Source organism: Telopea speciosissima, chromosome 6 (assembly GCF_018873765.1).
Source record: "Telopea speciosissima isolate NSW1024214 ecotype Mountain lineage chromosome 6, Tspe_v1, whole genome shotgun sequence".
Lineage (NCBI taxonomy): Eukaryota > Viridiplantae > Streptophyta > Magnoliopsida > Proteales > Proteaceae > Telopea > Telopea speciosissima.
Window position 1 is genome coordinate 20,327,345 of NC_057921.1, and position 25,583 is coordinate 20,352,927.

Genomic DNA, 25,583 nt, shown 5'->3' on the forward strand with positions numbered 1-25,583 from the left:
ATCCACCTAATAGTTGCACCCCACGCTCTCCTACTATGGTTTAGTAGCCCTCAGGAAGGTTACTGATGAAGTTGTGTGCATTAGCAAGCTTAGCAACCTCAATTACCTCTGCTTCGGATGCTCCATCTTTACCGTAAAGAATGTTTTCATAAATTGTTGTGGAAAACAATGTCGATTCTTGTTGGATAGGGCCAATGTATTTTGGAAGGGACTTGAGCTTTAGTTTCTTAATGTCCTATCCCGTAAAGATTACATGGAACCCCTATGTTTAGAGAAGGCATGAAAGTTTAAAATTATTTCTATAAATGTGTGTAGGAAATGCTTACTATCAACCATCACCTTCCCTGCTTTTGGATCGTAGAACCGCAGTATAAGGGAGAGAACAGAGCTCTTACCAGATCCACTAGACCCTACTAATGCCATTCTCTTCCCAGCTGTTACTTTGAGATCGAAATCTTTAAAGATGACAATGTCTGCCATTAAAGGGTAATTAAATTCAACACCCCTTAATTCAATTGTCCCCTCCAGCCTTGTCACTTCCTCTCCAACATCCCTTGTAACCTTTGTTTTCCTGTCCAATACAACAAAAACTGAAGCCAACATTTAGGTCCCTTTCACAAGGTCTAGTGCCAATGCAAGTTGTCAAGCTAATGAATGTGGTTCCCATTATATCATTAATTATCAACAAGGTACAACAATATATATACAACCATATACGATTACATGTACACATTACACTAATACAAGAAGTGTAATCATCTATATAACCGCTGTTGAGCTAGCCACGAGACATGAAGAAGGATCCTCAACACTCCCCCTCAACCTGAATGGTGGTGAACCAACCGTGAGCTTGGACCATAGAAGAGAAAATTGTTGGTGAAAGAGAGCCTTAGTGAGAACATGCGCCAACTAATCGACCATGGAAACATAGCGAACCATAAGGTGTTTAGAAACCACCATGTCTTGAACAAAATGAGAGTTGATCTCAGTATGCTTCGTACGTGCATGAAATAGAGGGTTCATCGTAAGATAAGTTACTCCAATATTATCACACCAAACAAGCGGGGTAGAGGAAATAAACACACCAACTTCTCATACAAGAGAGCATAAGCAGACCAACTCTATCGCGACAATGGAAACGGCTCGATACTGAGCCTCAGTTGACGAACAAGAGACTATTTTCTATTTCTGAGATGACTAAGAGACCAAATGGGAGCCCAAAAATACACAATAACCAGTAGTAGACTTCCGATCAAGTGGGCAACCAGCCCAGTTAGCATCTGAATAGGCTACTAGAGATACATCGGATTGAGGCCTAAAGAACAAGCCATCAAAGGGTGTAATCTTGATATAGCGGAGAATGCGTTTTACTATAGTCCATTGAACATCAGTAGGAGAGTGCATAAACTGAGCAACCCTAATGACAACAAAACTTAAATCTGATCATGTGATGGTAAGGTAATGTAGAACGCCAGCAACACGTCTATATTCCATCCCATCAGGAAGCAGAGTTCCTGAAGTAATAGTGAAACCAAACCCGCCCGCCACAAGAGAACTATCTAGTTTGGCATTGTCCATATAGGTGGTTGTATGAAGATCGCAAACATACTTGTGCTAGTTTAGAAATAGCCTAGCAGAAGAGCGAGTAATTTCCATGCCCAAGAAATAGTGGAGGTCACCTAGCTCTTTAAAAGCAAATTCAGTGGAAAGATACCTCATAAGGGAACCCATGGCTCAAGTATCATTGCTGGTGAGAAGCAAATCATCTACGTACACCAATAAGTATAGGACACTAGAATCCAAAGGGACATATTGACCTTAGAGGCAACAAACCCATAAGCAAGTAAGGCACCACTAAACCTTGTAAACCAAGCTCGTGGGGGCTTACTTAAGCCCATACAACGACTTGCATAGACAACACACATGGGAAGAATTGGCCAAATCCTCAAAACCAGGAGGTTGGCGCATTAGGACAGTCTCAGTCAAGTTGCCGTGAAGAAAGGCATTTTGTACATCAAATTGCTTGAGTGGCCAATCATATGTAACCAAAAGGGAAAATATTAATCGTATCGACATGGAGCGAATAATGGGACTAAAGGTTTCATTGTAGTCCAATCTAGGGCGAAGGTGAAAACCCTTAGCTACTAAACGCGTTTTATAGCGCTCAATTGTCCCATCAGCGCTTTTCTTGATTTTATAAACCCATTTACAACCCACTACATTAAACCTCTATTGGCAGGAAGAGGCTTGATGTCCAGCATGGGCATAGATCTGGCAGAATAGGCAAGAATAAGAAGGGATCAAAGCCAGTGGCGAGGATTGAAAGGGCCGAGATTGAGAAGCTTGGAGATATCCCGGTGGTGAACTAGAGTTGTAACCAGTCTGATAATCAGATTTACAAACACCAGATTGATATCCAAAGTGATAACCAGACTGATAATTAGAACGACGACCATAGCGAACACCAGAGTCAGATGAACGGCCTGACCAATGACCATGATATCGAGAACCACCACCAATGTTCGAGTGACCTCAAACAGAAGAAGAGCGTTGAGCATTAGTCGGTGCTAGAACCCCCAGTAGAACGTCCAGATGTTCCAGAGGCCATATTCGTAGTTGTGATTGAAGCAGCTACATCAGAAGCAGAGCGCAAGAAATTCTCATGGCTGAGAAGAAGACCAGAAAGTTCAATAAAGATCAATAGAGTTGCACGATGTCGATTCGAAGTAGAAAGGTCTTTGTAATAAGATCCAACTCCTTGAAGTATCATAAAATGAGATCCTCATCAGTAATCGGCTCATCAATAGCAGCCAATGTGTCCGCAATCGAGCGAACGACCAAAAGATAATACAGAGTCGTTGTCGTGCTGAAGACGAATCAAACGACCTTTCAGATCCATAATTCGTGTGTGAGAAGAAGGGGCAAACAGACTCACAAGTGTGTTCCAGGCTTCAAAGGAGGTTTTGGCACCAACAATATGAGAGATTTTTGTTTCAGACAATGAAGAAATCAACCACCTGAGAATCAACTGATCTTGGCGTTCCCATAATGCAATAGCGGTTGGATCGTCAGAGGTCGTTGGACAGGGAAAGGAACTGTAGTTGTAACCTAACAAATTATAACCACATAGTAGAAAAAGAAATTGAGTCTGCCACAGCATGCAATTGGTAGAATTAAGCTTCAAGGGAAGCTAAGGAGCGACATTTGGAGAAACAATTACCGGAACCGAAGCAGAAGAGCCAACAGTCACCATAGACGACGAAGAGACCATGAAAAACGAAGGAAGAAACCATGAAATCAAGAAACAAGAAGCCAAGAAACCAGGAATGAAAAATAAGAAAAGGTTAACTCGTGAGAGCCACAGGCTCGTGATACCATGTTGAAGCTAATGAATGTGGTTCCCATTATCTCGTTAATTATCAACAAGGTACAACAATATATATACACCATATACGGTTACATGTACACATCACACTAATACAAGAAGTATAATCATCTACGTAACCGCTGCTGAGCTAGTCACGACATGTAGAGAAGTATCCTCAACACAAGTGTCTCCCCCATGGCCAATATTGTTACTATTAAAACCATGAATGATTTAATGACTCATTTGAAGCTGTAGACACCTTTTCCCATCAAAACAGTGTCATACCTACACAAATTCGCTCATGGCATTAGGTACTGAAGCTATGATAGTTGGTAACCAAACATTTTAATTGGTTCTACAAGCCCAAAACACATACCACAAGGCTAGACCATAGGATGAGAAGATGAAAAATCGGGAGAAACCATATGTAATGCCGGCAAGCTGGCCTCGCAAAAGGAACGTTTGAAGGGCTCTTCTAGCTCATGGCATATAGATCAATTACCATATCTTCAGAACAGAATGCGGCAATGGTACGGATGTTGCTTACTGCCTCACCAGTAAGCATGTTAGCTTTGAGGTATGCCTTGTTCAGATCACCACCATAACCTTGGATGAAGAGTTTCTGTAACATATATTTAGGTTCTCTTAGTTAGACAGGATCTAATGTGAAGTCTTAATCAATGCATCACATGGTCAGCAACCAAACAAAATGGTGAGAAGAGAGAAACCTCGCTGATGTGACTATTAACAATCAGAGGATATATAACAATGTTGACTAGTGTGATCCTCCAATTCAAGAAGAAAGCAATAATGAATGATGTAATAACCAAAAATATGTTCTGTAACAGAATTGTGGAACGATCGACCACCATTCTGTTAGGGGATCAACATAGATCCGCAGAAGTGAGGTAGGATCAATTCTATCAATTGAAAATGCTATTTAATTATCTAGAACAATAGAGGGGTTTAGATTTGTTACTTAGATTTTCACAAATGCAAAACCTCTACCCAAAAGTAGCCCTTTCGCATTCGTTCCACGCACCATGTAAAGCTTTGTGTTCCCACTCGATCAAGCCAACTCTTCCATGCACTAGGGTTCTCAAAACCCAAGCAATCTCCAAGATCAAACACTTAGAGAGGGGAAGAAAGAGAGGACGATTTCTAGGAGGGAAGGTGCTCCACGATTTTCCAAGGATGTGAGAGTTGCCTATGAATTTTGGCAATCTCATGAATATATGTGATTTTTCCTCTCACTCGCAAATTAGTAGCACACATGGGCAAGGGATATTGAGTTTCCTATTGGGACGTAATCACCAACCCATCTAATCTTTCCACCAAGGAAAGATCCCTATTATTAGAAGAATCCAATATTGGGTCCAATATCCAATATTGACCTAACATCTTTCCTTTTCTAACAATCTCCACCATCTTACTATAAGATCCAATCTTACAAGAGGATCACGAAAAGGAAATCATGATCAATTGTGTTGCACAAGTTAAAGGAACCGAAAGGAAAAGGATAGGATCGTAAAGGGATTCTACTCAGCTTCTAAATAGTCCAACACCGAAGATGCCAAGTAGATGTAACAATAAACACCCAATGTAAGTAGTTAAGACACACATTAGTCCCAAACAAATACAATGTTGCATGGTTCAATATAAGGCATGTGGCAAAAGCTGCCAATCCTCAATGAATCGGAATACCATACGAGAGATTCTATTACCTTGATTGGACTGAAGAAATACATTTTCATACAAAAAGGATTTGCAAAAATAGATAATGGTTTTATAAATATATATATCTAAAAGCATTTCAAACCATTTAGAAAATGCTACTAGTCCAGGTTTGAGTCCAATCTTGTACAGAATACTCTCCTCAACATATTCCCAAAGTTTGCGTTGTGGATTCCATGTTGGGCATCTCTTTCGAATATAGTCACATACTATGAATCAAGTGCACCGATATATAGTCAGGGTGACATCAACCATTGGTACACCAAAACGCACAGCATATGATTGCAATGATAAGGACCCCTCAGGTTAAGGGAACAATTCTGAACTACTTAAGAGAATTTCATTTCCCTTATAAATCTACGACAATACACCACATATGGAATTCTCGAGTGATTTAGTCTAATGTACACACCGTATACACACTCACACTTGTGTCTTGAAAAAATAACCTTCTTAAGCATACACAATGGGACCACCATGCCGGACAGGATGTCCAGTCCCGTTCTAGTGGTGAATAGTTTTAGGTATGAATAACTATGGACAACAACTAAACTCAATAACTGATCATGCTAATCAAAAATTAAATTCATTAATTCAAAAGGAGTTTGTACATCAATGCCAGTTTCCTATGAACCTTATGCCCATATTCCCAACATGTTTCTCAAAAACACTAGGAGATAATGCTTTGCTCATAAGGTCAGATAAATTATCTGCAGTGTTAACCTTAGCTATGGCTTGTCACTATGATGAATGATCTCACGAATCAATTGATACTTTCGTTCCACATGCTTATTCCTCTGTTGAGCCCTTAGTTCCTTTGCTTGTGCTATAGCTCCCCTGTTGTCACATAACAATGGTATGGGTTGCTCCACTAGCTCAGGTACCACCCCTAAGTCGGTCAAGAATATCTTGAGCCAGACACCTTCCTTGGCTACTTCACTAGCTACGAAGTACTTAGCTTCTATTGTGAAATCGGCCATTGACTTCTATTTGGCACTCCACTAAATCATTACACCACCACCAACCATGAAGATCATCCTAGAGGTAGATTTTTGGTCATCCTTGTCAGTTTGGAAATCCGATTTAGTGTATCTAACTACTGATAACTGATCACAACCATAAAGAATGAGTAATCCTTGGTCCTCCTTAAATACTTGAGGATCCCTTTGACAACTGTCTAATGTTCTTGTCCTAGATTGGATGGATATCGGTTCACAATTCCTATAATATGATAAATATTTGGTCTGGTACACAATATGACATACATCAGACTTCCTACTGCCAAAGCATAACGAACTCTCTTCATAGCTAGCCTCAACATCCTTAGAAGTTTGAGGGCATTGTGACTTGAAAAAATTGATTCCATGTCTGAGAGGCACATTACCTCTCTTTGAATCTTGCGTGTTGAACCGGTTAAGCTCTTTGCCAATGTAGGTGGATTGTGATGAGCCCAACATCCTATTCTTGGAATCTATCATAAGCTTAATTCCAAGGATGTAGTGGGCCTGACCCAAATCTTTCATTGAAAATGTTTTGGATAACCACATCTTTCCCAATAAGCAATATATCATCCACATATAGAATAAGAAAACAAATGACACCCCCTCTAACTTTCCTATACATGCATGGTCCATCAATGTTTTGGTCAAATTCAAAATCCTTGATAGTTTGATCAAAACGGATGTTCTAGCTTCCGGAAGCCTATTTTAGCCCATAAATGGACCTTAACAACCTATATACCTTGTTTTCTTCCCCTGGGGAAGCAGAACCCTCTGGCTGACCCATGTATATGACCACATCAAGCTATCCATTAAGGAAATGGTCTGTACATCCATTTGCCAGATCTCATAATCATGGTATACAACAATCGATAATAGAATCCTAATTGAGTTAATCATCACTACTAGTGAGAAGGTTTCATCATAGTCGATACCCTCCTTTTGACTGTATACCTTTGCCACTAGTCTTGCCTTGAAACCTTCCACCTGTGAGTGTATACCTTCACCACCAGTCTTGCCTTGAAACCTTCCACTTATCCATTCACACCTCTCTTCCTCTTATAGATCCATTTTCAGCCAATGGATTTTACCCCTTGTGGCAGATCTTCAAGAGTCCAGACGTAGGTAGAATCCATGGAATCTATTTCACAGCACATAGCTTCCTGTCATTTCAAAGAGTAAACATCCTTAAGAGCCTCAGCATAAGTATAAGAATCTATGTCAGAACAATTAGACACCATGTGGAATTCTTCCACCTTTAATCTTTCTCTATGAGAAGATTTAAACGAGTTGGTGGTCGGATAGACCTCCCACTCCGTCTAGGCTCTTGAGGTTGTTGCTCCTCAATGGGTATGTCAACTGAAACTTCTGTTGGTACAGAGGGTACCTGATCATTAGATATTTCTTTTATGACCACTGGATCCGATCTTGGTGAAATCATGTCATCCTCTAGAAATGTCTCATGCTTACTAACTATGGCCTTTTGATTCATCGGGTCATAAAAATAGTAGCCTATGGTAGTCTTAAGGTATCCTAGAAAATAGCATCTATTTGTATGAGATTCCAACTTATCAGTCTGTTGCTTCCGCACATGTGCTATGCAACCCCACACCTAAGTATGCTGGAGACTAGGCTTACGCCTATACCACAATTCAAAAGATGTTTTGGGTATAAATTTTTTGGGTACCCTAATGGCCTAATCAGTATATAAATGGCAGTTTCTAGTGCGAAACCCCAAAAACTTAATGGAAGATCCGAATAACTCAATATGGACCGAACCATGTCCAACAAGGTTTGGTTGCGCCTTTCTAAGACTCCATTCTGTTGAGGTGTCCCTGGGGCCATCAACTAAGATATTATCTCAGCTTCTTTCAGATAGTCCCTAAACTCATATGATAAATACTCTCCTCCCCGATCAGATTGGAGGCACTTGATGTAATTGCCTAACTATTTTTTCAACTTCCACTCGGAACTCCTTGAATTTATCAAAAGTTTTCGATTTGCGATACATCAAGTAAATGTAACCACAATGAGAGTAGTCATCAGTGAAGGTTACGAAGTATTCGTAATCATACCTCGCTTGAACATTAATGGGCCCACATACATCAGAGTGTACCAATTCTAACAAAACTTTGGCTCCTCTTTCCTTGTTAGAGAAGGGTTTCTTGGACATCTTTCCTTGTAGACATGACTCACAGGTTGGATAAGATTCCACCTTTAGGGAATCCAAAGGACCCTCCCTTACCAACCTATTTATCCTTTCTACACCAATATGACCCAACCTTAGGTGCCAAAGATATGTTGAATTATCTTAAGCTGGTTTTCTTTTTATAGATGTATTGGAGATTTCATTCACGTCAAATAACAGTTTTAAGAGATATAATCCATTATCTAGCAATCCAGTAGTAAGAAAAGAATTATTGAACTGAATAGTGAACTTAACATCAAATTGAAAGGTATAACCATCCAAAACTAGCTTACTAACAGAAACAATGTTCCTTTTGAAAGATGGGACATAAAAACAATCTCTCAAAATTAAGTAACTTTATTAAAACGTAAACTAAAATCTCCAATGGCCTCAGCAACGACCTCAGCTCCTGTATCCATTCTCTGACGAATTTCATCCTTACTCAGCCTTTTTGTGAGTTTAAACCCCTGCAACATGTTGCAAATATGAGCAGTGGGCCATCTTTGTACCATGGAGAAGTGTCACTAGTTGATGATAGACATGTCTTTCTTCTCTAGTATACATCTCCTTCAACTCTTCCATCATGTCCTTTGTCAAGTACAAATCCTTGACAAAATTAGCGATGGCCTTTTTCAGAGAACTTAACACAAGAAGCTTCGCCTTAGAGTTTTTTTGACGGAATAACTCATAGACCGCTTTGGTTTAAGGAATTTCCTCATTGGGAGTTCAGGTTCATATTCGTCCTGGACAGACATCAGATCTTCTGTGGATAGGAGTAACCTACTGTTCCTCCTCCAGTCAACATAGTTTTAGCCAGTCAAAATATGGTTTTTAATGAGGGTAGCATAGTTGATTTCGGTCGAAGTAGTATTAAATCTACATGATATTCAAAATTTAATGATTAGCAAGATCGACAACCATTAAAAAACGGGATAAAACAATCAATAGTCAAACATACCCTAAGCTTCCCTCTTGCTTACAAGTTATGTATTAGAACTTATCAACACTTATGCTCCTAACTTAGCCTATCGGAGTTTATCATTTGTATATTTGTTGAGTGGACTATTCTATTTGTCACTTAGACTTTCAATGTGATTTATCCACCTGAGTGTCATGCCCATTCCTATCCGCTAAGATACACTCAAGTCAAGTGTATACCCTTAATTTTGGAGAGAATTATAGTGTTTTTGGGTTAATACCTATCGCAGTACACGTACCACTGACCATATTCCCTGCCTATCATATGTGAGATGGGTGTAGACAATCTCATCAACCTATCCAAGTATTATCCTATCGGCATCTACAAGAGTAAATAGATGAAATTTCTACACTCACCAACTAAGGGAGGCCATGGAAATCCCACCAACCAGGGTGTCCCATATCACACTTGTTTTAATTAAAGGGGGATAACGGGAATGCAAAAAAAATCACAACCATGCATCCAATGTATAAGGACATAAACACATCCATCACAGGAGTTCACATACAATGTAAACTCACTTTGATTGCAAGATGGATGGGAGTAAATACAGCCTCAAGTGTCATTCTCACACATAGCAATTATTATATGATAATGCAGATGCAACTAACTATTACAGGGAAATAAATCCAATAATGTAAACTAATTGAACACTCCAAGTGAGCAAGCCCTCCTCCAATCTTCTCATGACCCGAATCATCAAGATCGTAGATCTACAATCACAACCACGATCCCATCACGATCACGATCACAATCTTGATTACATCGAATAATTTAAATAACTTTTAAAATCATTAAACCCCTTTTAAAACAAAATAATAAAATTTAGGAAACCAATTCACCAAATTGGATAGTCTAGAGGAAAGAGAAAAAGAAAGGAAATTATATCCAAAACCACATCCATGCCATGCCATGCCAACCACACACATCCATCATAATGCATGTAAATTATTAAATTTCATAACCATGATCCTCATTATATGCATGATGCTCAAAAATTATGGATTCCATATCGTATGTGAAAAATGTCAAAAACACATAAAATCACCATTACCATGACTACCCATGTCACAATGGCCATGTACATCCAATGAACACCTTGATTTATAAAAATCAAAATACATACATGCTTATTTATTTAAGACAAGCCATTATGCAAATTGGTGAAGGTGGGTGAAGGAAAGAATCCCTCCGCCCATCTTCCCCAAGTGATCTCCTTTTAAAAAACTAACCAGAGTTTTTTAAAACATTCTGCCACAAAATAAAAATGCAGCACATAGGAAAAATAAAGAGAGATCACAATACAAAAACCCCAAAACCAACTTTGTTTTTTATTTTAAACACAAAAACTATAAACTATTGTTATTATTCATGAACAGTACCGTGTACTGTTTATGAATAGTACCGAGCACTGTTCATGAATAATACCGAGTATTGTTCATGAATAGTACTGAGCACTGTTTATGAACAGTATGCACTATTCACCCCTTTTTTGTGTTGGCCAAATTTTTGTCTTTGTTGGGTTTTGTTTTTATTGAATCGAAAATAAGAGCATCACATGAAATACTAGATAAAAATTAAAAACATTTCCATTTGATAGCAAGGCTCTAATGCCACTGTTAGGCGATCAACATAGATCCACAGAAGCGAGGTAGGATCGATTCTATCAATGGAGAATGCTATTTAATTATCTAGAACAAAAGAGGGGTTTCGATTTGTTACCTAGAGTTTCACAAATACAAAACCTCTACCTGAAAGTAGCCTTTTCGCAATCGTTCCACGCACCACGTAGAGTATTACGTTCCCACTCGATCAAGCCATCTCCTCCATGCACTAGGGTACTCAAAACCCAAGCAATCCCTAAGATCAAACATTTAGAGAGACGAAGGAAGAGAGGATGGTTTCCAAGAGGGGAGGTGCTCCACGGTTTTCCAAGGATGTGAGAGTTGCCTATGAATTTTGGCAATCTCATGAATATATGTTGCCCTCTCACTCCCGAATTGGTAGCACACATGAGCAAGGGATATTGAGTTTCCTATTGGGACTCAATCACCAACCCATCCAATCTTTTACACCAAGGAAAGATCCCCCTACTGCTAGAGGAATCCAATATTGGATCCAATATCCAATATTTACCTAACATTTTTCTTTTTCTAACACATTCCTCGTAGTAGAGTTGCACCGGCTTCTAGGCATGATGAGAGCACTAGACTTGTGTTACTCATTTCATCGAACCATCTAATCACATTCCTCAATATAGTTACAATTAAAGAAAAGGTAAGGTTGGATTAAATTCAAATATGGTAAGTGTAGGGCACATGGAGAAAAGAAACTAAATAGGCTCCCATAGGATGTGATTTTATTTAGTGTAAGAAACTAACTGATCAAATAACCAGAAATATGTTCTGTGAGATGATTGTGGAACAATCAACCACCATTCCTCATAGTAGAGTTGCATCGGCTTCTAAGTGTAATGAGAGCATTGAACTTGTGTTACTCATTTCATCGAGCCATCCAATCTCATGTCTCAATATAGCTGCAATTAAAGAAAAAGTAAGGTTGCATTAAATTCAAATAGGGTAAGTGTAGGGCACATGGAGAAAGGAAACTAAATAGGCTCTCATAGGATGTGATTCTAATTTAGTTAAAGAAACTAACTGATCAAATAATGTTTTATCCATTGTCAACTAGTCCAGTTATGATACCTATTTTTCCCCATTTGCATCCTTGCAAGTTAAAAAGATCCATCAATGGCAAGTACTGTCTTATAACTACATTCTTCTATCCCTTAATCTTTCTACTGAGGCATCCGTTTGTTTTAAGGAGGTTATGTCTTGAGTCATGGGACCACTGTCATGCCCCTATCCCAATGTAAGATATTTTGCTACATAGGGGTATGACTGGGACAATCACACATCATCCCAACACCTACCAGGATCGTAGATACAGTGTCCCAAGCCACAGTCCACCCTGTCATCACGTCTTGATAACAGAAAGGAATGTACAAAAGGAATAGATCGTTCCAGATATAGAGTTAGCGAAAGCAAAATTAAATTAAATCATGTGAAATTATAGTGCATCGATTCTCTAATGATAACACATATTACAATTCTAATCATAAGTAACCAATCATTACTCTCCCTATACATAAACATATAGTATATACATAAATTTGGAATGAAGATAGAAAATTAAATAATAAACAATTACCACGAGGGCACAAATCTTGGGTGTACATCTCCATCCAAGTCACAGCTACTGGTCCCACTTGATTCGCATCCAACGGTGCTCATCCAAGTAGTACCTCCTGCATAATCAACTAAAAAGGGTTGCACAATGGGGTTAACTACACTAGCTAGTGAGGGAACAAAGGGGAATGCACATACACCATACAATCAATATCAATCAGAATGATGCTTGCTAATGTGAGATTCATTTTTCACCTAACACACAATTCTATCGGTCAAGTATATGCTACTGTGATAACTCGAAAAATACTGAGGGTCACTTATCCTATCGCCCCAGTGAGACCTTAGCTATCACGAAGGGACCTGCGCCGGTAGAAGCCATCATGACCACCTAGTGGCAAACCCCGATAGCCATCACTACCCCTGCCCTGGCCTCTCCCACCTCCACAGACCGTAGGTGCTCAGACTATCCAACACATAAATGCCTGTTGGCAAGGGGCGTAGCATAAGGGAACAAGCATCCTAGCCGCAAATATACTATATGCAAGTCCTATCGTCCTGAGAGGTATTCTGGGTGCATCAACGTCCTATTCCATCTAGTACTCGGGTACCAGCACGGCACGACACATATAATTCATGATGACATATAACAATTTTCATTACTTAAATAAATTGGGGTTCCAGTACCAGTACACTCGGCACTGTAGCCTGATACATTGGTGAGCATTATACTATCACATTCATAACAGATCACTTTTGAATAAAATGCAATGCGCACCATGCTTATAAATATATCATAGCATGATTAATATTAACAATTTTATATAATATTCAAACCCAACAAATCACCCAGAACCCACTCACCTAACACAGGCGTCACTGTATGTGGTTGACATGAATCTCACCTGGGCTTCTCGCTCTCCATCAAGTTGGGTAGCCTAGGAATACAAAAACAATCATTAAAGTATGTATAGAAGGGTCCCATGCTAGGCCCCTGAGATTAAAACCAAGTTCCAACCAAGACAGCACGAGCGGACTCACGGGCTATCTCAGCAAAGGTGAATCCGCCCCTGACTCCATTCAGGCCTAAAGGTGAAAATAGAGCGAGCGGACCCACAATCAGAACTTCTTACTTGAGTCCAGTGGTTGATCCGTTCAACACCTGAGACACTCCTAAAAGGGAGCGGATCCACAGGTGGATGTGCTTCTTGGGTCCGCCGCTGCATCCGTTCAATTTCCTGAGATAGACCCGAGAGCAACAGCCTTCGGGCGGAGGCAAACAGAGTGAGTCTGTGCCTTCATCCGCTCAGGCTAACACATAGGGTTTACACTAGGTGGACTGACGGGTGGTACCACGATAGATGGATCCGATCGTTCGTCCGTCATCAGTCTCTTTCGAGATTGCAGAGGGCTTCAGCTCCAGCTTGAAGCTTAGAGATCCTTAGCACCTCAGGAATAGGGGAGGGGTGTCTAAGCCTTCCTAGGGTCACTAGGTCCTAGGCTTACCTTAAGGATCCAAGATCCTACAATGATTGGATCTCAATTCAGTCCAAGGGTTGGGTTTCAAGGTTCAAAAAAGGATTCATTGGCCATGGCTGCAAATGCAGCACTTAGAGGCCTAAGTCAACATCCATTAGGGCTCCTAACTAGGGCCGAGCTTCACCTTGAGTCCAAATGGAACCCTAGGTTAGCCCTAGCTCAAGAAACCATTTAAATTAAAGAGAAATGAGGGAGAGCCAGGTTTGGGGAGCTTACCTTGGTGATCTTCCTTCTTTCAACCACTCTCTCCATCTCTTCTCCTCCTCTTTCTCTTCTCCCTTGGGTCCGGCCAGCTTGGGAGGAGGTGTGGGGATGCCAACCACCTTGTCATGGCTTCCATCCTCTTCCCTTCCCCTCCTATTCCCTTTTACTTCTCCTTCTGCTTCCTTCCTCTTCCTCCTTCTCTTTTCTCTTGTCTCTTCTCCTCCACGGTTTATGGGGGAGGGGGAGAGATAAGTGAATGAGAGGGGTTCTCCTATCCTTTAAGGGGTTAAATGGCCTTAGGGTATGTTTGGATTGGGTATCCCCAATCACTTAGTGGCCCTAGGTCTTTAAATAGGTTTTGGTTTATGTCTTAGGGCTTGTTTGGTCTTGGCCATAGCCATTAGGTCCATTAGGTCATGTTTGGGGTGCACCCTGAGTCCATAGGACTCAATTGTCCACTAGGGTCTGTTTGGTTTAGGCTAGGGTGTATAAAACCCATTATTCACCCAAGTTAAGCCTTGTGGGTCCACTTTCATGGCCCACTCAACCAATCAATTGTGAGGGCAGGGGTCCATATGGCCCAAAGGTTCAATTAGGATGTCTGGGACACGGGGGTGTGGGTCCCACAAGAAAATAACCCAAAAAGGCTGATGACAACACGGGCGGATCCTTGAGCAGATTCAGCAAGAGTGAGTCCGTTCATGGCTCCGGTGCTACTGTCATGGCCTAAACTTCAAGGAAAGTTGCGGGGCTTTGGCCCGCACTTCCAAGTCTTCGAGGGGGTTCATATTATACTATTTCCAGTTCAAAGTCATCAGGGTTGACTATGGTCATAAGGCATTACCCATTGGGTAGAGGTCCAAACTGCCCCAGGGTATAAGGGGATATCTGGGGTACGGGTGTAACAACCACCTTATTGCATTGAGAAATCATTCGATGGTCCTTCGAGTGCCGTAACCTGCAAAAGAATCTAGGTGACAAAGGTGAACCGGTGTGGTTGTCAAACCCTACCCCTGACTGGCTGGAATTTTGGTTCAAGGATAGGAACCCCTGATCAGGTAACCAGGATCACTATAGAGCACCACTCCAGTGACATGGACCAATGAAGAAACCCTGTGCGTGTCCTCTTTTATGCCTGTGAGAGGATGGACAGTGGACCCCTGCTCTTGCACAGCTCACTGCCTAATGTATGGCTTGAACCCCAGGTAATCTCTCTCCTCCCAAAATGGTGGGACCCACCTATAAAAAATCTGCCAAAAACCCCTAGTGGGCAAGAGGGGACCACACCTTGACCAAGGGTCAAACCCCTGTGCAAGCCCCTCTGCATTTCTATTGTCGGAATTCTCTGGGCCATGGCACTGGGCGATGCAGTAAGGCCTAGTGACATCGCCCAGTGATAGATTCTGTATATTTTTTATTATTTTAATTATGGGGACCACCCAATATGAACATGGGCACCCTCCACTAATAGAGGGGAGTCTGAGGGACCACCTCATGACCTCAATTCACTGTGGACCCCACCAGTGAGCCTAGAATCAGTCAAAATCAAGTTAAAAACTGATTTTTTAAAAGGGACCTGAGGACCAAACAGAGCTCAGTTGGTCTTGGGCCTATAAATAGGTGGCCTTGGGCTCATTTTAGAGCCCTTGACAAATCTGAAATCCGTGGGAGAGAAGAGAGGGAAGAAAGGAGAAAAAGAAGAAGAAGGAGAAGGAAGAAGGAAGAAGAAGGAAGGGGAAGGAAGAAGGGAAGCTTGGCTGCCACCCATCCCAGCTGAAACCGAGCTTCTTCAGCTCATTTCAGGTATAAAAATATCTATATACCTCTGCTGTTCTCATCTCCCCTCTACATTTGATAAGATTCTGCACCCTGGGCAGCCCTGAACAGCTAGGGTTTGCTCAGAATAGCACTAGATCTGCCAGCCTTAAGCATGGGAGATCTGGGATTCTTGCTTGATTTCATAATTCTGTTTTTCTATTCCTTGGAGCCGATTCTGGCTGTGCTCAGTTACACTGCCCAGATTCACTTCTGGCTGACTGATTAGAACCCTGGGTGCAAGCTAGGGCTGCAGAGATCAAACCCTAGGTGATTGCAGCCCTAAACCCTCATTTGGCATGTTGTTCCAGCCCTGCATGTGGCTGAAATCAACTTCCAAGCTTAGCCAAAACCCTGAACACTATTCATCTGGGCTACTTGGGCAGCCACTGTCAGCCAAATGATGGATCTGATAAAGAATCCATTTGGACCATGAGGTAGGCCACCTCAAGGGCTACCAGACCCCCCTGACATGCAAGGGATCCATTTAGGGCTCATCCTTGCAGGCCCCACCTTGGAAACTCGCCCAGTGATGGAAAACCTACTGTATTGATGAACAGAGTTGGGGGATCTCACCCAATGGCCCCCTGGACACTGTGGGATGTGGGAAAAGACTAAAATATCATTCCCCACATCTGTCCATGATTAGAGAATGCTTTGGAACCCTAGTGGGCCCCGCAGGTGGTTGTAACCCTACTGTGCTTGGTCCTGCTGCACAGGCAAATCATGGACAGCACTGTGCACCTATTCTGAACTAGGGTTGGGTATAGTCACTAACAATGACCACTTTACCCCTGTGCCACAAGCACTGGCCCATGCACTGGGACATGTACCTAAGGCCCAGTGTAAGGCCCAGTGACTCCAAGAGTGAACCAAATGAACCCCAGGTCAACCCAGTAAGATTAGGGTAACCCCAGGACTTCTAATGACAGACTGATAACTTAACATGGCAACTTTTGATTTACATCTAGGACTTGATCCAGTGCTCGGAGACAACAACCAGACAACTGCTGGAACTGAATTTGTGATTGATTACCTAGAGCCAAGTACAGGTGAGTGAATAATACTGTCATATGTGTAAATGTAATCATGATCTGATGCTGGCTAATTAAGAATTGGATTTATAAATGCTGTGATATTTACTTCTATTTAAAGCTATTAAAATTGCTACATATTGAATGACTGTTGATCAACTCAGAGAATGTTTGCTTGATGAATGTCTGCTAGACTAGATGTCGTAGTCGGCTTGGAAATGGGGCCTGTGGTAGCCCATATTATGGGGTACGATTGACACCGCTTGACTCATACGATGCCATATAGACATGGGGTTAGAGTTTCATCACCCGTGCCACGCACCCTTGGCAACAGGGGTTAAGGTGTTGGATGCTTGTGGGGGCGACCATCAGTATATGAGAACAGAGAAAAAGAAAAGAAAAGAACACTGGAATTGTGCATGAATGAATAGAACACCGGAATGGTGCACATGGGCCATAAGTCAGAAAAGAAAAGAAAGAAAGAAATGGATTGTCCCACGGGTTAATCATAGAGGGCTGGTCGGGCTGACCTTAGTGAACGAATGCGGGAGCTGATTGGTCCTCTCCGACAACTCAATGGGTGTATCGCGGGAAGGGGTTAGAAGCCCGCACCAGGGATATATGTATTGGGGATTGTAGTGGCACATACCCAACTTAGTTGTAATGGTAGGTGGGTAATAATAAAATTTGGACTTGCATATCATGTAGGATCATATGAATTGTGAATTGTGATTACATGTGCATGCATGATTGATGTTATTTGCTCACGAGCTCAGTGGGTCTCACACTCAGTTGTATAATGTTTTGCTTAGATAATTTTGAAGGTGGATGCCGTTGTGGCATGGCGGGCCATCTCGAGGAGGAGAGTTTTGGTTGTTATGATGATATTGTTGTGGACCCCGATGGAGGTCATACCGATCCTGCGCACATTTTCAGTGGTTGTTGATGAAGACCATTGAAGAGTGTTCATGTTAGCTTTTTGACTTGGGGACTCCTTTTGGGTTATCTGGAGTTATCCCCATTCTGACTTGCTGGTTGAAGCTTTTTTTACTTTTCCCTTTTGGGGCTAAGTATGCTCGCCCTGTATATATTTTTGTATGTAGTACTGTACTTATCACCTTTGTTTCTTTGTTTACTTTGTGTGTGGGTTGATGGGAAATGTAAAACTTTTATATGTAAATATTATCACTGTTTCCCCGTATCGCTACGTTTCCTTTTGTTTATCAAATTGTAGTTATCTGCGACACTCTGAATTTACCTATGGTAAAGAGATGGTTGTGGTTCCATGATTGTAAGCATTGCTTCTAGATCTGTGGGATTTGGCGGATTGTCGTTACGTAATTCAGGTCACCTACCCAATCCTCCTAGAGGGATGGTTTGGGGTGTGACAGAGCCTTGTATCAGAGCCTGAGGCTGTGCCTACGATTATGGATTGTAGATTAGGACTAATAAGCTTTAATTAGTAAAACACATGATAAGTAAAAGCCATAAGGGGAGGAAGATGTAAATAAATGAAAGTGCATAAATTCCACTAATTAAAAGATAATTACAACTCAGTTTTTACACAAGCTTTAATTACATGGACTGGAATGAAATAACTATATAGCTGATAAAATAAAATAAAAACAAACAAACAAGCACTAAATCAGATCCATCGCAAACAAGGGAGAGTACATAAGCATAAAAGGAAAAAAAAAAGGGGTAGTCAGAACCACGTAGCATGAAAGGCTGGAACTGCTGGAGCTACTTAGTTGGAGGCAGGTCACTAGGAGGAGGATGAGTCTGGCATGAATCAACTCTGTAGAACCTGTCCCATAAATCTAGACGCTGCTCCACAAACCCCACTCTTGTCTCCAAAGAAGTGAAGCCCTGATCTACCCTGGTTGCTAAACTGGTGAGCTGAGTGCCAAGACTCTAGAAGTGTGTCATCATCTGTGCCCAATCAGAAGGACCTGGAACCTATGAGCTAATGGCACCGGTCATCTTGTAAGCAGGTAAGTCTATAAACTGCATGTCAAAGCCCTCGAGATCATCGAAACCTTACCCCTGCTCCTCCGTATACAAGCCCTGGGTGTCACCCTCAATGTCCCTCTGCTCATCCATGCCCTGGACATCCTCATCATGCCCCACTCCCTGCTCTCCCACATCCTGTGCATCACCACCCTGCTCCTCACCTACAACTGAATCCTCTCCAGGCACCTTCATCTTCAATATAGAGGTTTTATCTATAGGCCTGGATTTAGTCTTGTCAATGTATTCCCCTGCCAATGGAACCCCAAAATGTCAAAAAATCAAGGTGAGAAATTTCCCATAAGGAAGGTTTCCATCAGCTGGGTTCCTAGCATGATAAAGCATGACCTGAAGAAGCAAGTATGGAAGGTTGATGACTGGATCTCCCTGACCAGCTCCTAGTAAACAGTAGGTAATGTAGGCCCTCATCATAGAGATGCTACCCTTGTTGCCGCCCTTAGGGTAGATGTTATAAGTGACACACCTACTGATCACCCTGGCACTAGGTTTGTAGACAGTCTCAGACTTAGGAGTGTTCCCTGAACTAGTCAAAGCTGTGAAAACTATCCTCTTGGTCTCAAGGGTGAACATCTCTGAGATGTCCATGCGAGGCTGATAGTAACACCTCTCTCCCGTATCTGGTAGACCTAAAATCCCTACCAGTAGGGCAGTGGTCAATCTGATGTCCACCCCCTTCACCCTGCTCTCTATCCCAAACTCCTGTATGCTTGAAGGCACCAGGTTACAATAGAAATACCAAACCAAGTTGAGATAACAAGGCTCAGTAGGGGATAGCATTGATGCCCAACCTAGGGCATTGAATTTGGCGAAGAGGCCATATTGGTGGAAGTCCTCTGCTCGTACCACCCGGCCATTTACTATCTTCACAGAGGCGAAATTCTTCCATTCTTTGTGTGCTCATACCTGTAGAAAAGATGGTGATCGAAATCAGGTTCCTCGGAAGATGAATTCTCTATAGGAGATGAGGTTGGAACCGAAGAGTAAGAAGATTCCTCGGATTCGACTCGTAGCCTCTTTTGGGCTACTGATTTTTGAGTAGTACAACAACTAGAAGACATTTCCTACAAGGAACAGCAAGAATGATTGAGTTAGGGCAAGAAAAAAACAATAGAAACTCTAACCAAAACAATAGGAAGCAAAAATATATATATATATATATAAAATAGGGTAAATGTTAAGGAAGCATACCTAAACACGTGTAGATGTGTGAAAACCCTAGAGAATCGCAAGGAATTGGTGTAAAAGTGGTCCCCTCACCCTACAAGAACTTTTCCTAAGAGTCTAGAAGAGTTTGGAAGAGAATAGAAAAGAAATGGGGTCCTCTCGGACTTAAAACCCTGCTCCCCGATTCTCTGGGTGATGGCACTAGGCGATGTGGCAATGCCCAGAGACATCGCCCAGTGTGTGCAACTTTGCTGTTTTGAGTTGTTTACATGTAGGGATTTGAGATTTGACCATATTAACCTCAATAAGCATAAAATATGAACTTCTACAGATGGGTTTGAAAAAAATAAAATAAAATAATATATATATATATAATAATAATTACATAAGTAATAAGCAAACACAACTTTTTGAAACCCAAAGGGGTGAAATTTCTATAAAGGGTTTTGTAGAACACATAGGACTTGGGAAAAAAAAAAACTTTTGTTGATGTGTTTATAATAAATATTTAATATATAAAAAATGTGTATAATGGTTGGTGTATACGAACTGCTTGGTGTGTTGTTATGCAAACAGAACTTAGATATGTAGGTATGTTGTAATAAGGGATTAGGAAGTATGGGAAGCATAGATCTCATCCTAACCAAGGCCTAGGATAGCTGAGAATAGGACCTAATAGTGTTCGTAGTAAAGCAAACACCTAGATGCTAAGGTACCTCGAGCCAACCTAAGGCTTTGTTACATTGATTTTTGGTTATTTAAGCTTCAGTAGCCGTGTACTTAATTCTTTTAATTAAGTTTGCCCTCATGCCTAGAACCATTTTGTATGACAGATATTACCTTATCTGAGGCTGGAGACCCCAGCATCATGATCTATCTTAGACACCTACGAGAGAGATTGAGACGGATACGACTAGTATTACCCCGGGCTGAGAATCGACTGGATTTTTACTTGGCTATTGCTGCCATTAGTGGACCAGAAGAGCGAGGCTATTTTATGAGTTTGGCTAGAGAGGTAAGAGCTGAGATAGAATTTCTACTGGCTATGGAGTTTGTGACCGGGAAGAAGCTGGAGATGCTTGCCTGCTAGATCAAGTAATTAATTAAAAGCCTTTATTTAAAAATCTGAAATTCTTCATTAGTGCCATGCATAGCATACTGACTCATAAAACACATAAGAAAGAGAAACATAAAGTATCTAATTCAATAAGACACGTCACTTAATAAACCGAGATAATGAATCTAACAATCCACCTTACTGGTATGACTCATAATACTCATTGGAACTGTGGACTGGATTTGTACCTACTTAGTTAGGAAACAACTATTTACCCCCCCCCCCCATGGATGAAATTGGGAATATTGAACTCGCTCCTCTTTTCAGAGAAGCAACAATGGTCAACACTAGATGTTCTCATGGAGGTCATAAGGTAAACAACCTAGAGTTGTACCGGAGGTTGAGCTGCCCAACGAAACTAAGGCTCAAAACTCTGAGGCATCGGCTACTTCATCAGGAGCACCAGCAGCTGCACAAGCTACTGCAGTAGCACCTCAGCCAAATGTGGCAGCCGGCGACGTTACTACATTCATGACCACGATGATGCGGACCATGCAGCAATAACAAGTGTTGTTTGGCCAGATGTCTACGTAGTTTGCAGCCATGATACATGAGCGCGGTGCACCACCACCACCACCCAATCGACTAGTACTATTTCCACCACCTGTACCTTAGCACTTACCGAAAAATTCCACCACTAAAGTTATGGAGAGATTCAAGAAACTCCAACTGCCTGAATTTTCCAAAATAACATCAGAAGCAATGCAGCCATAGCGATGGATCAGTGCCCTAGAAAAGGCATTTGAAGTACTCGAGTGCACGGAGGCACAAAAGATTATTTATGCGGGTTATCAGTTGCAGAATGAAGCCAAAGCTTGGTGGAAGGCGACTAGGCCAAATTTGGAAGCTGCTCACCCAAATCCCACGTGGGCACAATTTAAAGAAATTTTCTTTAAGAACTACTTCCTTGAGAGTTCTACAGATAGAAAAGAAGCAGAATTTATTGCATTGGTGCAAGGAACTAAGTCAGTATTGGATTATCAACAGCGATTTGAGGATCTGTTCCATTTTTCTCCAGAGCACCTGAAAGGGGAAGTTACTAAGGCCAAGAAATTTGAGAAAGGACTCAAAACTGAGATTGGGTCAATTCTGTCAATTATGGACATTAGGGATTATGCTCAAATGGTTGATAAGGCGAAGACAATGGAGGATAGGTTTAAGGAAAAGGAGAAGGAAAAGACTGTGATGTCGCCTGGTTTGAACAAAAGGCCAAATAATTTCCAAACCTCTGGCTGGCCAAATAAAGTTTACCGAGGAACAAGTTCAAGCCCTACTTCGACTATATACCGTAGGCCGATCGTGGGACAGACCCCTTTCCGCCCCACAATCAGTCGACCTGCTCAACCTACTACGAGTTAAGCGACGACAGCATCTTCGCCAACCCAACCAGCAATAAGTCAAGCGAGCAAAGCCTCAACACCTGGTGCTCCAGCCTTTAAGTGCTATCTGTGCAACAAGGAAGGGCATATGGCCAGAGACTGTAGATCGCGTGGGTACGACAACAACTCACCAAAACAGCCCTACGCAAGGCCATTTCAGCCATGGGACAATCGTACACAAGGAAAGGTGTACGCTTTGATGAATGAAGAAGCTGAGGCAAACCCCGACGTATTGACAGGTATGTTGCTGAACACTACTTGACTATAGGGAATAATTGGCTTACTGTATGTAACCTAAATTACCTACAAACCCTAGGTACCCTGAATATCTCAACCCTACCCGTGCCAGTATTATTTGACTTGGGTGCAACGCACTCTTTCGTCTCCTCAACCTTTGTGAGTAAGATGAAAGATCAACCAAGAGATATTGGGCATGATTTAGTAGTCAGCACGCCGACAGGAAGTGTCGTGAGTTTGAAGGAGGTCTATAACCTCTGTCAGATTGAAATTTGTGGGAAGAAACTAACCGCACAATTGATAAAGATGGATATAAATGATTTTGACATAACATTAGGCATGGATTGGCTGACTGCCTACGGTGCAAACGTCCTATGTGCGGAGAAAAAGATAAAATTTAAGCTGGAAGATGGGTCAGACTTCACCTATCAAAGTGAACCAAGAAGGAAGTCCAGAAGGATAACATTATCCACACTCCAGACGCGAAAGTTACTAGAAGAAGGATGCCAAGGCTTTTCGGCCACTGTGATAGACACGGAGGCGAAGGTAAAACCCTTGGAGGAACTCCACGTTGTCAGAGAATTTCCTGATGTATTTCCAGAAGATCTGACTCAGCTACTGCCGGACCGCAATATAGAGTTTGTGATCGATCTAATTCCTGGAGCGGCACCGGTATCCAAGGCACCACATCGAATTGAAAGAATTGCAGGTACAACTTCAGGACCTACTGAAGAAGGGATTCATTCGACCCAGTGTATCACCCTGGGGAGCACCCATGCTATTCATAAAGAAGAAGGACGGTAGTATGCGGCTGTGTATCGACTATCACTATTTGAATAAACTGACGATCAAGAATCGATATCCATTGCCGTATATCGATGACCTATTTGGTCAGCTGCAAGGAGCAAGAGTTTTCTCCAAGATTGACCTTAGGTTGGGATACCATCAACTGAAGATCAGAAGTGGTGACATCCATAAAACGGCGTTCCGCACTCGATACGGACATTATGAATATTTAGTGTTGTTGTTCGGATTAACCAACTCCCCGGTAGCGTTCATGGATATGATGAATAGAGTATTCCATGACGTGCTGGATAAGTTTGTCATAGTATTTATTGATAACATCCTGGTGTACTCTAATAATGAGGAAGAGCACGCGCGACACCTTACTTTTGTGTTGCAGCTGTTGCGGGAACACCAGCTGTCAAACCCTGCCCCTGACTGGTTGGAACTTTGGTTCAAGGATAGGAACCCCTGATCAGGCAACCAGGATCACTATGGAGAATCACTCCAGTGACATGGATCAATGATGAAACCCAATGCATGTCCTCCTATATACCTGTTGGAAGATGGATAGCAGACCCCTCCACTTGCACAGCTCACAGCCTGATGTATGACTTGGATCCCAGGTAATCTCTCTCCTTCCTATAATGGTGGGACCCAGCATTGAAAATGTGTCAAAAACCCTTAATGGGCATGTGGGGACAATACCCTGACCAAGGGTCAAACCCCTGTACTGTTCCCCTTTGAATTCAGTTGCTGGAATTCACTGGGCCACATGGCACTGGGCGATGCAGTAAGGCCCATTGACATCGTCCAGTGGCTGATTTTGGGTATTTTTAATTATTATAATTATGGGGACCACCCAATATGAACATGGGCACCCTCCATGGATAGAGGAGAGTATGAGGGACCACCTCATACCCTTGGTTCACTGTGGACCCCACCAGTGAGTTCAAAATCACCCTAAAACAGTTTAAACACCCATTTTTAAAAAAAGGGGCTTATGGCCAAACAGACCTCAGTTGGTCTTGGGCCTATAAATAGGCATGACCTGAGCTCATTTAGAGCTTTACAAGCTGTTGGAAAACCGTGGAGAAGAAGGGAGAGAAAAGAGAGAGAAGAGAGGAGAAGAAGAAGAGGGAAGGAGAAGGAAGGAGGACCAGCTGTAGCCCTGCACCCAGCCTACAACCGAGCTGCTCCCACCCATTTCAAGTATACAGCCATACCCCTATATGCTGCTGCTCCCTATTCCTCTCTTGTTTTCATTGTGTTTTGCTCCCTGGGCAGCCCAGACTAGCTAGGGTTTGCCCAGTATTGGTCCAGATCTACCATGCAGCCCTTGTGCATGGAAGATCTGAGATCTTTATGTATTTTTAGCATTTACTTATACTGTTTCTATGGCAGAAATCTGGCTGGGCCCACCTACACTGCCAGATGGCCCTATTGATCTGTGGTTTTGGAACACTGGGTGCTGGCCAAGGTGCACAGTCCTAACCCTAGATGGATGCAGCCTTGAGCCCTCTTGATTCATGTATTTTCAGCCATACACAGAGCTGGAACTGAAATCCAAGCCTAGCCAAAACCCTAAATACTATTCATCTGGGCTACTTGGGCAGCCATAGTCAGCCTGATAGTGAGCCTGATGGAAAAACCCTCTGGACCATGATGTAAACCATCATTGGGGCTACCAAACCCCCTAAACATGCAGAGGATCAAGTATGGGCCCAGCCGTGCAGACCCCACCTTGGGATCTCAGCCTAATATCTATTCTATAGGTACTGGCCGATGCACTGGGCGATACAGCAAGGCCCAGAGCCATCTCCCAG

The 25,583-nt window shown here is 42.1% G+C and overlaps 1 pseudogene; it reads right to left on the bottom strand.

Moving 5' to 3' along the window:
• Positions 1-40: 40 nt before the first annotated feature.
• On the bottom strand, positions 41-19,662 carry LOC122665505 (annotated as a pseudogene).
• Positions 19,663-25,583: the final 5,921 nt, after the last annotated feature.